This window comes from Lonchura striata, chromosome 17 (assembly GCF_050655825.1).
Source record: "Lonchura striata isolate lonStrDom1 chromosome 17, ASM5065582v1, whole genome shotgun sequence".
NCBI lineage: Eukaryota > Metazoa > Chordata > Aves > Passeriformes > Estrildidae > Lonchura > Lonchura striata.
This window is the reverse complement of record NC_140719.1, coordinates 14,353,437-14,370,743: the sequence shown is the minus strand read 5'-3', so window position 1 is coordinate 14,370,743 and position 17,307 is coordinate 14,353,437. Positions and strand designations below refer to the sequence as shown.

The following is a 17,307-nucleotide window of genomic DNA, read 5'->3' as shown; positions in this document are numbered from 1 at the left end:
ACTGCAAAAGAAATAGCATTTATGGTTCCTTTCACCTTTAGAGAGATTAAAAACTGCTGCTCCTCATGAAACAAGCATTAATTGTGTGTTGAGGAAGAAACTGGCTGTGCAAAAAGAATCTGGATGAGATAATGGACTGTGCAACTGCCAAAATCTTATGGATAAGATTCAGCCTCACCTTGCCTCTCCTCTCCAATTTGAATTTCTCTATTCAGTTCTCTCTCATATGCTGCAATTTCAGATGCAAGGAATGCCTGCATACCTAGAAGTTTGTCTGATGCTCCTATATTAGCTGATATAACAAAAGATATATATTACTCTGTAAGTCTTGGGTTTGCTTCCACTATTCCATCCGGACAAGTATGTTCTCACCCTTCTTACCACTCTATGAACATTTCTTCAGTCATCTCATTGGCAGAGTAGAAAAGGGTCTTTCGCTGGCATTTCCTCATGTATTACAGCTGTGACTGCACAGCAGTGCAGCACAGAAGGAAAGGTGAAATTAGATGGTATTTGAGGGCTCTCTCCAGAAATTAGGTTATAAACAGACCAGTATTGATATACTCCAATTAAATAAGATAAAATCCTCGGGCACTTTATCATAGTTCATATAATTACTGTGTATCAGCAGAACCAGCACCTCTCCCTCTCTGCACTCAAGTGCATTGCAAATACAAACCAAAATAGTTTGCTTTACATTTTCCCCATGAGAAAATACTAACATGCTTTACCTCGTGCTTGTGCCTAGTTTGCTGTCAGTACCTGGGTACCAGTGGGAGCTGGGCTGGACAGTCAGGGATCATGTGGAAGGGCAGAGCAGGTAGTGGTCACCACTGCCAGCCACATGCTCCACCTGAGGCTGTCACATTAAACCACTAAGCTCAAAGATAATTTTACATCCTCATAATTTCAAAGCAGTTTCTGTAGATAATGCTTCTATCACTGCAGTCTTGCCAGGTACATGTGTATATGAAAATAAGAACTAAATAAAAAGGTGGCAGAAATTGTGTAGAAATCTTTGTCTCCATTGGTTAGTCATTGTTGACACTTTGCAGGGACTTGTTAGGCAATCATATTGAGATATTGCTTTAAAAATGTATAGCTTTCAATTCTCTTCAAAACCAGGAAATTTGTTGGAAGAATATTGGCTGTTTAAGCACCACATTCAAAGGGAACTGCTATTATGCCCCATTTGTAACAGTGGTGATGTGTATACGACAAGATGTCAAGAGTATGCTCAGAAACGTGATACTCTACATGAAATCTCTGAGTTGATTTTATTTGGGGACTGTGCCACTCACCTTGTGACCTCTGTAGTAAGATTCTTGGCTCTTTTGGAGTACCAGATGTCAGTTTACTATTAACCATTTGCCTTCTAAGTGTAGCAAGGCAGCTCTCAGCCACATACAGCGCTCTTGAGATAGGGCAAGCAGGAGAAAGTTTCAACAAAGCATAATAATTTAATCTTTTAATGGTGTGGGAGCCAGAGTTTTGGTCTGGGCCCAGAGCAGCTGTCAGAGATATAGGTCTTGGATGCCACTGCTGTAGTACTATATTAATATTGCCAGGAATTTTTGGTTATAAAACTAAAACCAGAGATTTTTACTATCTCATGTACAATTATTATTTAATAAGGACCTCTGACTGCCTGCTGTCATAAAGTTCTAATCATACAGAGGTTCTTGTGTTACAGGATTAGTGTGGCAAATCTTAAATCTTCTCCCTCAGGTGACCTGTATGTTAGTACTTTCTTTCACATTTGTTTGCTGCATAACACATTTTGGGTGCTGGGATAATAAATAATAAAACTGGCAGATTATTAAAAATAATCTAGTAGTGATATACTATGCCACTACATAGTAGTATGTTGTCCATTAATCTTTGTTCATCTTTGCAGAGGATGTTTTAGTTGTTAAAATACATATCTCACCATAGTCTGCCATTTAAAATTCTGCAGAGTAAAAGTTCTCACGTATCTGGGCTCTTACAACTTGTCTTCAGAGCTGTTTCCATCACATCAAGGGGTTTGCATGTGCTTTTACAAAAGCACTCTTCTATTATTGTTTTACATTACAAAGCCTGGATATTGTAAGAATAAACTAAGATGGTGACCTTGTTTGGGGGTGATCAGTTCTTGCAATTATTTTTAATCATTTGAGAAGTTACGTTGTATTAAAAAGAAGGGACAGGACTGAAAAAATATTCATCTAATAATAATTCATAGTCATATAGAATAACAATGCATAGTCTGTCTAAGATTCAAAACCCTGACCACAGATTGCAGCCAAAGGGCCCAGCATAAATGTGATTATTTCCTCAATTTGTTTCTGGCTTCTGGCCTCAAAAAAACTTAAGGGAAAAAGAAAAAGAAAAAAACAAACAAACAAACAAAAAACCAAACCAAAACACCAAACAAACAAACAAACGATCAAACAAACAAAAAGACAGGATGGCCACTTGGCATTTTGGAAAAGAGGAGAAGACACATGTCCTGAAGTGCTTCTCTCAACTCCCAGCCTGAAAGTCTTCTGTTTCCAAACAGGTTACAGCAGTTTCTTCTGCAGTGCGTTTTTCATGTTTTTCCAAGAATCCCTTTCCCTCACATGGCTGGACAAAGAGGGCTTGCACACCCTCACATAGGACATGAGAGTTTTTATGATGCTGCACCTTCACAGCCCCATCTAGAGCCTGGCTTTCCCTGCCTGCTTTCAGCATGTTTAGCTTCAGTGGCTCTTGGAGGATGTGGGAAGAAATCCTCACAATCAAGCACAAGAACATCTAATAATCCACAGCTCCCTCATGTTTCCTACAACAGTTGAAAGACTGGAAAGTAATTAGACTATTACTCATTTTGTAATGGCCACTGATTTATTCCTGAAGTGGATTTTGAAAACTTGGTGTCCCTTCTTTTACTTCTCAGCAGTGACAGTTCAGATCTACCTGCTACAGAGAACTGGGATGTTTCTCTGCAAGTATTTTTTTTTAATAGACCCTTTAATGTGCTCTAAAAATGCTTTTCCAACCTGAGTTTTCTCTCAGTGTTATTAATTTTTTTATTACAGATCTTGTTATTTTCAAGGTTCCCAAAGGACCTATTTACAGCAGACATTTATGGAAAAGAAGCATGGTTAAACTGGTGAAAATAACTGCAGAAGTCATAAGTAAGTAATATAAGCTGCAGCAAGGACACCGCGTGTTGTTTTAATTTCCAAAATAGCAACAGTTCAGACAGTTAATTGCATTTTTATGACTTTTTTTTTCATAACTGTCTGGTGTAAAATATGTTGCCAGTAATATGTAACTGCTAATAACTTTAAGTTTCCTAAGCTGGCATTAGATTTCTTATCCTATTGGAGAGGAAGGTCACTTAATATATTCTTCATCCTTATGAGGAAAAAAATGTGGATGGTAGATATATATCTATGTTTTTACGCTTGCATTACCTGAAATCTTTTCTGCAGTATGAAAGATGCAGGACAATTAATTATTTATGTCGTCTCATAGTCTTAGGTGTGTAAAGGAAGCTTTTCTACCCAAGGGGTTTTTTGAGAAGTTAGCTTAGCTTAATTTTGCAATAACTGACTCCTAGGGTCATAGCTCTATCCTGCTGTGCCTACCAGCTCCTATTGTGTAGGGACACAGGCTGTTGCATTGCTCAACTTGGGCCTTAATATTGACCTAAACAAATATTAATACCAACAATAACTTATGAGAGTGGGAACATGAAGCATACAAAGACACAATCCTGCTCTGTCTATAGGTCATGTCTGTGTTGTTCATGGTTAATGTCCTTTGGGAAAGAGCATGTCTATCCATACCTGCAGAAGCTGGTCGTGTTTTCTTTGCATGCCATGTACTCTCAAAACACCTAATTGTAATTTCTGTAGTAATTAAACGTGGAGGGGGCTAGATGATTTTTAAAACATTGCATAGAGGTTGAATGTTCTGTGCCTTGTGGCATGGCACAATGGTGGATTGGAGGCTTTTCAGGTAGTGTTCAATGCCTGTCCTGGACAGAGGCAGAGCAATTTGCCTCTCATGCAAATTATACATTTGCGTTTCTCATGCATAATTTTTTCCTGGAGTATCTCTTGTGTGAATTAGTCAGCGAGCTATGCTTATGTTACGTTAAGGATGAAATTAACTACAACTAGAACAGAACTTAAGTTTTATAACTGAAGTTTGGGTTATGCAGACTCCAGGGTCTACATTAAATAAGGAGCAAGTTAGATTGGTAGTTAGCCACAGGAAGGACTAAATCACATGTCAAGAACCAATATGACCATTTAAGTTACTTCCTTCCTTCTCTGCTTCATATCTTTGATGTTGATGCCAAAAAAGAGATACACAAATTCTTTAAACTCATAACAAGGTATTATTCATATAATTCTCTCTCTCTTGACTGTCTTTGTCTCTATTTGTCTTCCATCCACTGACTTCTTTCTAAATCCCTGACAGTATGCTGAGGAATCATTGTATTTATCAGGATCCAGTAATGCATTACATACAATGCATTCTTCCAAGTTACACACTTCTAATTATTCCCTTGGGGATTATTCAAGCAATACTGATGTTGGGAATATACATTATGACTGTTCAGGTTAATGGCCCAGTGATTCATTAGACATTCTTGGAAAGTAATTGATTGTATTAACTGTTCACTGAATAGTGTGAACCACAGCTGCTGCACAGCCCTCCCAGCACTGTCCCAGAGCTTCTGTCATGGCAGCATCAATGGGGCAAATTGCTGCCAGCTGCTGTGCTACAGCTGTTGGATCTCCTTCTTTTACTTTGCCCAAGGCTGAGATCTGCTGCCATTGTCACTCTGACTCTAAATCCTTCAGGAGATCTGTGATAACATCTCAGAGTGCAGTTGGTGCTGAGGCATGGGGGGTGACGTTGAGCTGGCTGTGGAAGGTTGCGTGCTCTGTGGCCCTGGCCAACATTAGGTTACTCAATAGACTTATTCAGTGAAGTTGAAACAGGGCATTTTGCAAACCTCTATTACACTCAAAACAGCAAATGCCTTGGTGAAAGTCATATTGCTCAGAGAGAATGCAGCTGTGATTCAAAGACTCTCACAAATGCTGAAGGTGAAGACTAAATGGCCTGCAATATTGAGATAAAGCAGAATGATAGGGCCTAATATGACCAGCTCTTATATCATGTACTCTATTTTTCATATGGTAGTGGTCCCCTTGCCTTTGCTGCAATGACCCAAGTAAGGCAAACAGTAACAATACAGTTCCTGTTACACCTGAGATTTAAAGCAGCCTGTTAGCCTGTGCTAATTGTAGAAGACTTGGTGATAAGGAGTTGAAAGTGTTACAGAGAGTAAACTTTTGTAATTATAGTTTGTTTAAATACTCCCTTAGAGATTTCATCTCTGTAATTTACTCTTGCTTAGAATGTTATCTTTGTGAGGAGTCATAGTGATTGATTACTTGGTGAGTATCTGAGCAGTCAAATGGGGAAGAGTTGTGTAACTTCTTACAGAGAATTCCTAAATCTTGCAAATTCCTGACAGGACAGTCCTCCAGATATTCTGTACCTGGCCCAACCTTCACCTGGCATATATATATATATATGTATGTATGTATGTATATATGTGTGTGTGTGCATGTATATATTATTATATCTACTTATGAAATCTGCACACCTCATAGAGAATACTGCCCAAGTATTTAAACACTGCTTTACTACACACATATGGAAAGCAATCTATTAAAGATTACAAAAGCAAATGCAAACCAGGACAGCTGCTCCTGTCTTAGAGTGCCTATAGGGAGCTGTTTGGGGTGTGGAGGAGCTGAACTCTTCATTGCTGTTGGGTATGAACACATATGTCTGTGTTTATGTGTCAATCTGTGGCATTTGTGGAGTGATACAATCTTTCAGAGAGATAAGGTAAGACTGGCTTCAGAGAGACATTAGGTAATAACCCTAGTTAGTCTGAATTTGGAAAATAGAATATATGTTTGCCACATGAAAATGCAACATCACTGCAAAGAAACAAACACCACAGAGAGCATACCTTTGTTTTAGACGACCAAAGAAAATTATTTGATACTTTGAAATCAATAAATTTGGCTTAAAGGATGGAGCTCAAGGTGATCTTAACTAATCACTGTTTTTAAAAGCATATAAAATTCAACAAAAGGTTTAAAAAGAGATATCTCAGACACCATATCAGTGTCAGGGAGACTAAAACCTTCTTTGAACATCCTGCCAACTGCTAGTCACTTACTGAAGTTTTATAGCATTAGCTTAGTAGTGGCAGCCTTCTTTATCTGTCACATCTTGTTTTATTTGCATCAGAGGCTATAATAATATTCATACAAACTTTACGTCATTTTAAAAGCTGAAAGCAGCCCTGATTTATGCTTCCTACAAGGCAATATTTTCTCTTCTGGATGCAGTATGTCACAGAAAAGAGAGAAACTGCAGTTGCTGCCATCCTTCTGCCTCCTCCAAGGTGCCTCCAGGCCACTGCAGCTGCTTTGTGAGGCTCACACAGGCAGGGCAAGAGCCCCAGTGGGAACTGGGGCAGCACTGTGACTTCTAGGAGGGCTTACACTTTAAAGTAAGAACAGAGAGGACATGGGGGCATTGCAAACCCCTCTGTCCATACCCTGTCCTCTTTTGGCTAAAGCAATGATGTCCTTGCTTGAGCTTCATCTTCACTCATAAAATATCTAAAATAAATTTTGAACAATAAAACTTTTCAGAAAGAGAAGGCATACACCACCAGTGCTAAGATTTCAAAGGCATTGGTGTGAAAAATTTTGCCACTAAACTACTGAATTTTCCTGCAGTCTCCCCAACTCCACTTTTAAAGAAATTCAGCTGCATTCCCTGTCAAAATGCCATTAGCTGACTAGACAGATAGGGCTTTTGGCTAAAAGGCTGAAATGCAGATTTATGGCTCATGATGAATCTCCCTAGGGTCATTTGCAAATTATCAGGCAGAAGGCTGACACTGTCCCCTTACCATATAAATGTTTTGACAACTTTCTTCAAGCTGGCTTCTTATCGTCTCTTAAAACTAATTTTAAAATAATTTTCTGAAAACCCTTGGTAGTGACAGTTAGCATGAAGCCTGCTTTCAATTGCTTAGCAAGGGTTTGTCTAAGGTTGACTGGTATGTAAACAGAAAAAATAAGAAGTCTCTAGAAAAGTTTGAGCCAAATACAGAAGTATTTCTTAAGGACAAATACTGCATGGGTTAATGTTTCTAAATGAACTGAGTTTACGTATTTCTGGAGAAACAGCCGGGAAAGGAAAACCTGACCTCAGAACCATTTCAATCAGTGACAGCATGTGGAAATGCCAGGCTTTGTGACATTTTCCCTGTTTTTATTTTGCGTCATTAACAGAGGATCAGCGTGAGCAACCACCCGTCAGCTCTCACCTCTGTTTGGCTCACCCATGGTCTCTGCTGAAGCTGGTTCAGTGCACGGCTGTGTGAGAGGGACAGCAGAAAAGCCACATTAGAGCTGCCTGACAGGTCTCTCCTGAGGTTGTGACAAGGATTTTCACAGAGAGCAGCACTGTGGGGGCATCGGTCCCTGGGTGTTTCCAAGCCACCACTGGGTCGGAATTTTCCGACATCTTCCCAGCCAAAAAAGTTTCCCTCTGAAAAATCCATTCTTGCCTACATCATGTCATTTCCCCAGCAGCTTCTGAGACCCTCCACAGATGTGTTGAGATTTCTGAGGAAACACGGGTCACAGAAAGCTGCAGGAGGAGTAAGTCTCTGGAGCCAGTGCCCAGCAAGTGCAGCTGAGGAATTTACAGCCCTCCTAGTGCTCACGCTTTATTTCTCCCACAGCCGTGCAGCTCTTCTCGGTTTGTCAGCAGAGGTCTCGAACGCGAGAGCAGAGTGCATTCAGTGCCGTGCTCGCCGCTGCTTTTCCCAGTTTCCCATCTTTGAGCTCAGCTGCGCTCCCTCCTGCGTGGTCTGTGGGCCAGGGGCTGTCCTGGGGAGCAGAGGGGAGCTACCAGCGGCCTGGGGGCAGCACAGACCAACCCCATCCCGGTGGCCATTGACCCCGGGACAGGGGCTCTGATGGCCCCAGACCCTCTCAGGACAATATGCACTTCTGCATTGCTCGTAAACAAATGTATCTAAACCACCACACTTTACATCCACTTAAAATTCTGAATACCGTTTCATTTATCTAAAGCTTGCTGAGGTGAGTTCCTATAAGGGAAGACTTATTTCATTTCCATGAAATGTTTATATTTTCTGGGAAGTTTCTCTCTCACCTCTTTAAATTTTACTGCAGTTGGCGTGCAGCCTGTAGTAGGGTCCTCCCAAGGAAGTTGGTGAGGCAGAAAGGTTCAAGAGGGACTATAAATTTCAAACTTTCTGGGTTAGAATAATTTAAGTGCACTGAGTTCTTAACCTTAAAGGATCAATAGTGAAGTTTTTTTCCCTTGTAGTGCTGTAAAATTCAAGTTAAAAAAAAGAAAAAGAAAAAATACCAACAAAACCCAAACCCAAATCAAAACCAATTCCCCCCAAACCCAGATTTAAAGTAAATAAAGGCTATATATGAATAGGGGATGGATCCTGAACTGTTTCTGGAGTTTCAAATTCCATTGTCTGAAGGATGTCTGCTTTGGATGTTCAGGAGAATAACCATCTCAAGAAAGTTTTTATGAAAAGGTCTAAACACCCATAACCTAGTACTCATCCTTGCAAAATGGATGTAGTTCTCTTTCAACAATTAATTTCTTTGTTCTAAGTCCAGAGGGGACTTGGCCATTCCAGCACTGATTTTGGAGTGGATTAGGGCTGGCTGATCTGATATGTGCCCATGGGTGAGTCTGCAGCTGTACAGACCAATTCTCTGAATTACATCCTGCTGTAATTACATTTACTGACCAGTTTGCTGAGGCTCTGGCTTAATATGCATATATATGCCATTTCTAAGTTTTATATTCTCTCATATGGCATTTGTATTAAAGGCATTGACCAACCTGTTACCTTTTCAGAATATTAGTGCATGGCCTCAGTGAAATATCTTACAGTATATTCAGGCATCCATATTTGTTTTGGGAAAACTTCAATACCTTCAAATGATGTTCACAAACTTCTACCAAAAAACACACAACAAATTCCAGTGCAATACAAAATTCTCAGCTGTTTTTTCTTGAGCAGGAATGTAAGGTAAATGCAATTCAAAAGAAATATTAATATGCCATATCTAGCAGAGTAGATATCACATTTAGCAGAATATATAAGATCATCAATCTAATATGGGAAACATAGGACCCTGAGGTCAGCATTTGACAACTAGTGCAGGAGAAACTGTTTTATAAAAAACAAATTCCCGTTTAGCCTCTAACCCTTCACACAGTCTTTAACAATATTTTTCAGTCTGAAATCTCTGCCCTCTGTGGGAGGATGATGCTGAGTCCCCCTTCTACAGGGGTAGACTGACAGGGGATGGAAAGGGTCAGTACAGGCCACATTCAAGATGTTTTAAAACACTTGTATCTAACAGTCTGACACAAAATAAAAATGTGAGACCTAAACAATTAAAGCAAACTAGGGTCTCTGGGTCTGTTTTGGAACTCTCCAGGAGCAGCCCTATAGAGAAAATCCCTAAATTAATCTTCTGGATGCCCTTTCTTGATCTGGGATTACAGAGATGAAGCTCATTTTGGCATCTTACATAGGAACTCCATTTGTAGATGCCAAGAACTGCTCAGAAGAAATAAAAAACACCTTGTGTGACAGGGGCAAGGCTTTCTACAAGGCAACTATCATCTTTGCAAACCAGATGTGTAGCACAGAAGAACCCCATATGCACAGTACTGGGCATTTCACACAGCCTGCAGGTCCACCTGCCTGCCTGCTGGTGCTCCTGGCAGCACTGGAGGGTGAAGGAGAGGGTGAAGGCTACACCGGTGCCCGCTTGTGGAGCAGCAGTGCAGGTGTGCAGTGGTGACAGAAGGTGACAGTATTGCCACTGCTGCCCGATTTGCAGGCTCAGTGCCTCCAGAGACACCATCCTGGTCAGACACCTTTTTCTGCAGGGACCCTAGCTTTACTAGGGTTTAGGAATCACAGCTGAATGCAACTGAATCTATGTAAAACCCTGAGAACAAACTGTGTTGACACCTCTGTATTCTAAGGACTTGGATACAGGGTAGGAGTGGCAGGATTTCTCCTGATAGAAACATTTGAATTGGGAGTATTCAGCTAGTGCTTGAAAAAGGACTAAAGAAAGCAGTGTCTTAGATTTAGCTATTATATATAATCCTATTCTGTATATTTCCTGCCATTTTTTTCCTGTCATAATTTGTAACTTCCAAAATCATCTCTGGGCAGTCACACAGACTATGAATTTATACTCAGAAATCCTGCCCTGACCCATCATTCTGAGAAGCCAAAAAATAGCAGAGGTAGAGCAAAGTTCATGGTGCTTCTAGTCATATCAGCTTCAGGCGAGACTGATCTTATTGGTCATCAGCCAACTGAAACCCACAGGGACCACTTAACAGCAGTAAGGTCCACCCTTGACTCTGCAGTGTGTATGCAGCCACTGTCTGTGTTTTATCCAGAAAAAATACCCAAACATGTTCTAGATGAGTATATTCAAGCCAGCCACAGCCTTTCCACTGGGTGACGGGCAGCACTGCAGGGCAGAGGTTTATGGAGCTGCAGGATGGCAGGAGCCAAGGCAGAGTCCCGTGCTAACACACTCTCCTCCCATAGCTTTCAAGATAAGAAGGGAAACATGGTATTGATTTACCTAGTGAAAGTGACAGCTCCCAACATGTGGAACCCATCCCTGCTTGGTCCTTTTGGACAAGGCTGCTTGTATCTATGATGTTATTAAGCAGGAACAGCCTATCAGAGCAGCCTCAGAGCAGGCAGGTACCACAGCAGTTCCAAGAGCCTGGGAACTACCAAATGGCACTCAGAAATCTGCACATCCAGCTGTAGGAACGTATACAGACTCTTGATTCTGAAGAGATACATTTCTGTTCCTGGACTTAAATGACTCATGAGCCTAGTTCAATTAATAATTAACCCAAGTGATGTTAAATCCATATTTTTTTTAATCCAGCAGACCTAAGGAGTGATACACTTAAGAGTTATGCTGGTGAGAACAATTTACAGAAGAAAAAGCCTAGGAAATGTATCCACGTTAGTCACTGGCTCTTGCTTTATAGATGTCACAGGTGCCAGGTGTATCTAGTAAATAATTAAGGCTGATAATGGCCAGCTGGTAAGAAGTTCCTCCCAAGGCCTGGGGACTTCTATTAATTAAGGTCTGAGCAAAGCAGAGTGACTTTTTGCCCTTAGTTGATATCAAAAAGTGCTGAGGTAAGCGCTGGAATTGTGTCTGAGACTAATGTTAAATGAGGTTGTTGGTTTTGGAAGGTCAGCCAAGGTCCTGCTCATCCTTCCTCTCTCTTCGTCAAGCTGGCAGGGAGCAATGCCCATCTGTGACCTTCTTAGGAGGTAAAGGAGTCTAGCTATTCCTAGACTTAATGTTTTTAATACTTAGATGATCAGTAGCTTTAAAGTTCTTGTGCACAACTTACTCTAATAAGAAAAAATTCCCTTGCCGTGGAAAATAACGTTAGCTCCAGTGCAAGCTGCAGAGCACTCTGCAGTTCTCTCTGCTGTGTAATCCAGCATCGCAGAAAATGAGCAATGGCAACAATAAATAATGACAGAATCAAAAACCATGGAACCCCTTTTCCTGTAACAATATATATCTTTCAGTGAAACACTCTGATCTCACAGCAGTAATGTACCATTATGCCCCTGAGGCCACTCCTCTGATTCCACATTTTATGGACCAGCTCTTTATTCCTAAATTCAGCAGATGCATGGCTTATAGCTGGTCCCAGCATGGAATGCATCACAAGCAGCTTGTCTATTACAAGTGACCTGCTAAAGAGAAGAAATAGTGTTTGTATCCTCTGCAGCATTTTTAAAGCTGAAAAAGGATACGTGTAAGATTTTTTTTTTTTCCTGGATCCTGTGTATTGCTCAATATTAAGTATTTGGAATACAAAAAAGCCCTGAAGACCTATCACTCATTCATTTTTCTTTTGGAAACAGATGATGAGTATTGGAAATTCTTGGGGAAAACTGCTTGAACAGTAAGACAACTAGAAATTATCTACAACTGCTTTCTGGGATTTTGGCTGAATGATCCTTCTCATATGGAATTTTAAAGGCTTTACTAATAGTATTATTTTTTTTAATAATCTGTTTAAACTGTTGTGGAAAGCTTTATAGGGTTTTTTAATTTATTTTGTAGATTTCTGTTCAAAGGATCCTTATGCTTTTCCTTTAATGTTGTATTTCTTATTATAGCACAGTGTATACTAAGTAGCCACAGAAGTCTTCTTATGTCCTTAAAAATGGTGTATCGTATAGCTGTCCTTCCAGACCACAGCCTCCTTTATCTAGTGCCTCCTTTTGGGGTGCAGAGGTGGGCTGTGTGCCAGGTTTGAAGTGATGCACAGCCTATTATTCTGGTAAACATCTATCCAAATTCCTGAGATAATGCCAGACAAGTCTATGTGTGTGCCTGTTCACCTGTAAGCATGCACACACATATATATGCATCAATCGGTGGGAAAAATATTTTGGGGACACAATCTACAAGACCCTTGAAAGCACAAGCATTCTGGAGCAGTGATGAGTAAAGGCTCCAGCTTGCACTGCCTGACAGCTGGGGCTGTTCCTGTCGTGACTGACGAGTGCCTGTCTCCCGTGGGGCTGGCTGCAGAATAGTTCACCTTTGGGGTGTGCCCTGATTGTGACTATGAGTAAAACGGCCAGACTCCTCTATGCAAGCTCATGCTTCTTTTTGGCCAGTATTTCTGGACTGGCCATTGCCAGGAGCATAAAGAGGACCTAAGAGGAATTACTTCAGGATCTCTTTATTTCCATTTTTCATGTTCCAATCCCAGAATTCTGCAGAAAAGTCAAAGCAATATAGGTTGCTTTAGTTGCCTTCTGCACATTTTCTCCCTTACACACTTGTCCATTTCATTCCCAGAACTTTTTTACAGGTCAGCTTTCTCAGTGGTTTTGGCCATGTGCTTCAAACAGAAATTCTAGAGCCTCTCACAGCAGACACTGGCTTGTGAAGGGGATGCAGAATTAAAGAGGATCAGTATATGCATATGCCCTGGTTAACACCACCTTCACAGTGCCAGGTCTCAGTTGTGGCATCGTATGGGGAATTGAATTGTCACTGTAGACTGACTATTCTGTAACCAGACACCAAAGCATATGACACAAAGCAAATAAAATATTTTCTTTTGCTCTTGTTTTCCTTCTACTGGCTGCAGCAGTTCTCCTTGCCCTACCCACAAAAACCAGCTTTGTGTGTGAAGACGCACCAGGACTGTGCTTTGCCTCTACAACTCCAGCATGGAGATAAAATGAAAGGAGAAACAGTCAGGGGTTATGAATTAAGGACAATATTACACTCTGGTATATTGACTGAATGAACGTGTGCACCCTAAAAAGTGTAGAGAACGGATGGTTTAGATTCCTTCGTGGGAAAGGCTGGACTGGTGTTCTGCAGCAAAGTGCTGATGATACAATGAATATTTAAAGAATGGGCTTGTACTCTCTCAAGCTAAATTATTCAACTTCATTTCCTCATTACAAGACAATCTAAAAAACTCTATGTTACTTCATCACCCAACTTGCTCAGCGTGCTACCTATGTCAGAGGTTGAAATTCCCTCTTTACCAATGGTTTATTTTGCCAAATGTGTATTGCCATTTACAAAGCAAAAAAGACAACATATTGGGGATAGGAGAAGGCAGTGGAAGATCTAGCTCCCATGTTGTGGAAAAATCTAATCTTACCTGAAACCATTTGGGCATCCAAACACAACATGACTGCTGCAGAAAAAGGGAGGGAGTGGTCATTTCTTCCCTGGAATGGAATGAAATGTCTTAAACTAATACTTGGCCAAGATGCTTTATTACTGTTGCTTTGATTTCAGAATTATAAGGAAAAAGCTCTGAGTATTCATGGGGAGAACTTGCACTCTTCCTTCATGGTGCTTAAAATTTTAAAGTAATCCCTTGAAAGATGAGCACAATTGGAATCACAGTTGAATGTGTTGATTCTTTTCCCTGCAAAGTCTACATAGAGCCTTAAAAAAAAGGGTAAAAATCATCAGTGTGGCCTTGAAACCTTATATAATGTTTCAGTATTGGGCCAATAAAAAATATCCTAACTGTTTTTTTTGTCTGAGCTCAAGTCTTGAAGGAAATGTCAGACCGAGTAGGAAAAAGTTCTACAGTTACAGGTCTTATAATTCTCAGAGCTTTCCCCCAAATACCCCTTATTTCCAAACCCTGTCTCCAAACACTCCAACTGTGGAAGTGATAACCTGCAGACTTGGCAGTGTACATGACATTTTACTAAGGGAGCTAATACAAATATTATCTCAAGTGAAATGAGGGTTTAATTCTATTATCTGTGGCTTTTCTTTCCCTGGGGTCAAAAGTACAGAAAGTGGTCATGTTGTCTTTATAGCACAAGAAACAAAAGACCTGTTTTTAAACCAAATAATTAGTCATCCAGAACTAATGTCCCACAGCACTAACCACTGAGGGGTCTCTGGAGTGATCTGAACCAGCGTGCAGCTCTCCATCATTTCAGAGGTGCTAGTATGGAGCAAGCAGAGGATTCTCTTGGGGTGGCTGACACCATGGCCAGGGAACGAGGAACAGGGATGCTGCAGGTACTGTAAAGAAACCCTGCAATTGCCTATTTCTCCAAGAGTCCTACTTCTTGTTTTACACTGAAAATTCCATTCGCTGTTGCTTTGTCCTTGTGCAGGTTGCAGGTGTGTGGCTATGCATGACAAAGCTTTGTGACAGCCAGCAGTGAGCAAAAGGCAGATCAAGGGGGTGCTGGTAGAGTTCAAATGTGAATAGTGTGCTCTGGCATCCTACAAAGCATGGTAAATTCTGCAGCTGTGATCAGAGCTGCTCAGAAGGAGGAATCAGCATCAGCACAGATCTGCTCTTTGGCTTTGACTAGTCACTCACTTTCAGCAGCTCTTGTGCAAAACTAAAGGGATCCAGCTTCAGTTTTCTGCCTTTTAAACTGTTTCTGTGTCCCAGATTTGGGAATTCTGAAATTTACGAGGGACTGAAAAACAGATTTTTTAGCAATGGAACTAAAATCTGAGTGACTCCATTATCTGAATCGTCTCCTCTGCTTCTTCTGAGGGTATGGTCTCCAAGGAGCTCACAAAAGACTCATGGAAAAGGCCCACAGTGCTGGAGCAATGTTTGCTATCTCCTGCAGAGTTGTCTCTGTAGGTAATGAGTAGTGTAGGAAAAATGACACAAGCTCGCTCTGACCAGGATTTTGGCAGTGGATCAGGTCAGAGGTTGTGCAAAGAACTTGTGGAAGTGGCATGACCTGTAAGAATGCATTGGACAGGATACCTGTGCCAGTGATGCACACATCCATGAGCTCTGCCTTTTCTGGCAACTGACACTGCAAGGAGAGCTGGGCGAGCCTGACTCCAAATAGAATGGAAACCCTCAAGTGCTCGTAGTAGTCATGACATTGACTCAGGGGCTTACGGAATTAATGACTTGCTGCAGTTCATGTCCAAAGCCAAATCCTTTATCTGATCATTAATTTACAACCAGTGCCCACAGCACTGATTATTGTTCCCTAGAAGAAATCTTCAAATCCAGCCAAAGAATGCTTCCCTCTCAGATGCCCATTGCAAAGCTGAAAGCTGGATCTTTTTGTTCACTGCAGGTTCTCAAGAAGGAGGTTAGTTAGTTTCAAAATGCTTTTTCTTTTCTCTTACAAATCCTTTTTTTCTCCTACCATTCACTATGATTACATATGGTTGGCCAACAAATTTCATAGGTACTTATTTTACTGGTTTTGACTGGGATAACGTTAGTTTTCTTCCAAGCAGCTGGTATGGTGCAGTGATCTGAATGTGTGACCAGAAGCTTGGGGAAGAGAGAGGAAGGAGAGGATGTCAGGGGTGAGGGTGCTTGTCTTCCTGAGTCACCTTCACATGTGCTGGAGCCCTGCCATCCTGGCAATGGCTGAACACCTGCCTACCCATAGAAATCTTGAATTAATTTCTTGTTCTGCTTTACTGTTAAATTGTCTCTATCTCAACTCACCAGTCTTCCTACTTTTGCCTTCTCAATTTTCTTATGTTCCCCATCCCACTCTGGGGGAGAGGTGTGAGTGAATGTCTGTGTGGGCTGAGTTGCTACCAAGGTGAACTCACAGCATGAAACAGCAGCTGAGACTTCCAGTTCACCCTGGGGATTTTCTCAGGCAAAAAATTCAGCATTTTCTCAGGATTCAAAAGATACTCTCCACTTTCTCCTGCTCCCAGAGTTATCTCAGACCATTCTCTCACATTTTTTTTTTCCTCAGAGTGCATTGTGATAACTGAATAAATGCAAAATTGGTTGTTTTAATCGAGAAGAAACTGAAAAATATGTTTTGTTGACAGCATGTGCTAGAGTAATAAGATCCAATGCTGCTGCTGTAGTAATTACAAGTGAAATAGTCCTTCACACTACAAGACACTCTGCAGGCTCTGTTTATTCAGATGGCATAGTGTCCTTTTGGTCTAAAGCAATTACTTACATTTTCCACATAACAATTTCCCAAAGATGCCTTTGAAAATTTCTAAAGACAACATGTATTTAATACTTTAATATAAGCAGGTTTGATTCAATACAGATTGTTCAGAAGCACCAAATATCTGTGGATGTATCTTAGGTTGTATCTAAATTTGTACTTCCGTGCATAGTTCTGTGTCTGAAAGCAATCCCAAGCCACATGGTCTGTGAAACAGCACAGGGAGCTTAGTAGAAATATAAACCATGTGAACTGTGATGCCACTAAATCACAGATCTTCCTTTTGTCTGTTTTGATAGCCCTTGATCCTCCATGGACGTGGAAGTATTTTTCAGTCCAGTAACTGAAAAATAAGGCTTCTTTGGATTCTGGAAAGAAAAATATTCTGTTTAAATCCATCCCTCTTTAATTTTGTTTTCAGACACTGTCTGTCAGTCTAGCCTTTGAAATTAGCACAAATACCCATGAGAAATTTAATCCTGCTCAAGGCTCTGAATTAAATACATTGCAGCCGATAAATAGTTGCCCTTTGACTTCTAAATGATGTTTAATCTTTGAAGCAGGTACAGTAACCTTGGGTAATCTGCTCATCAGTTTTCTTGGTTAAATAAATGAATATATTAGTTTCCTCTAGATTTCACTATTTTATAATAGCAATGGGA

The 17,307-nt window shown here is 40.7% G+C and overlaps 1 long non-coding RNA gene across 1 annotated transcript; it reads left to right on the top strand.

The window, feature by feature from the left end:
• Positions 1-6,552: 6,552 nt before the first annotated feature.
• On the top strand, positions 6,553-13,469 carry LOC146765898 (uncharacterized). Its single transcript, XR_014949240.1, has 3 exons — positions 6,553-11,482; positions 12,092-12,132; positions 13,336-13,469. It is a non-coding gene; the product is annotated as an uncharacterized LOC146765898 (long non-coding RNA).
• The last annotated feature ends 3,838 nt before the right edge of the window (positions 13,470-17,307 follow it).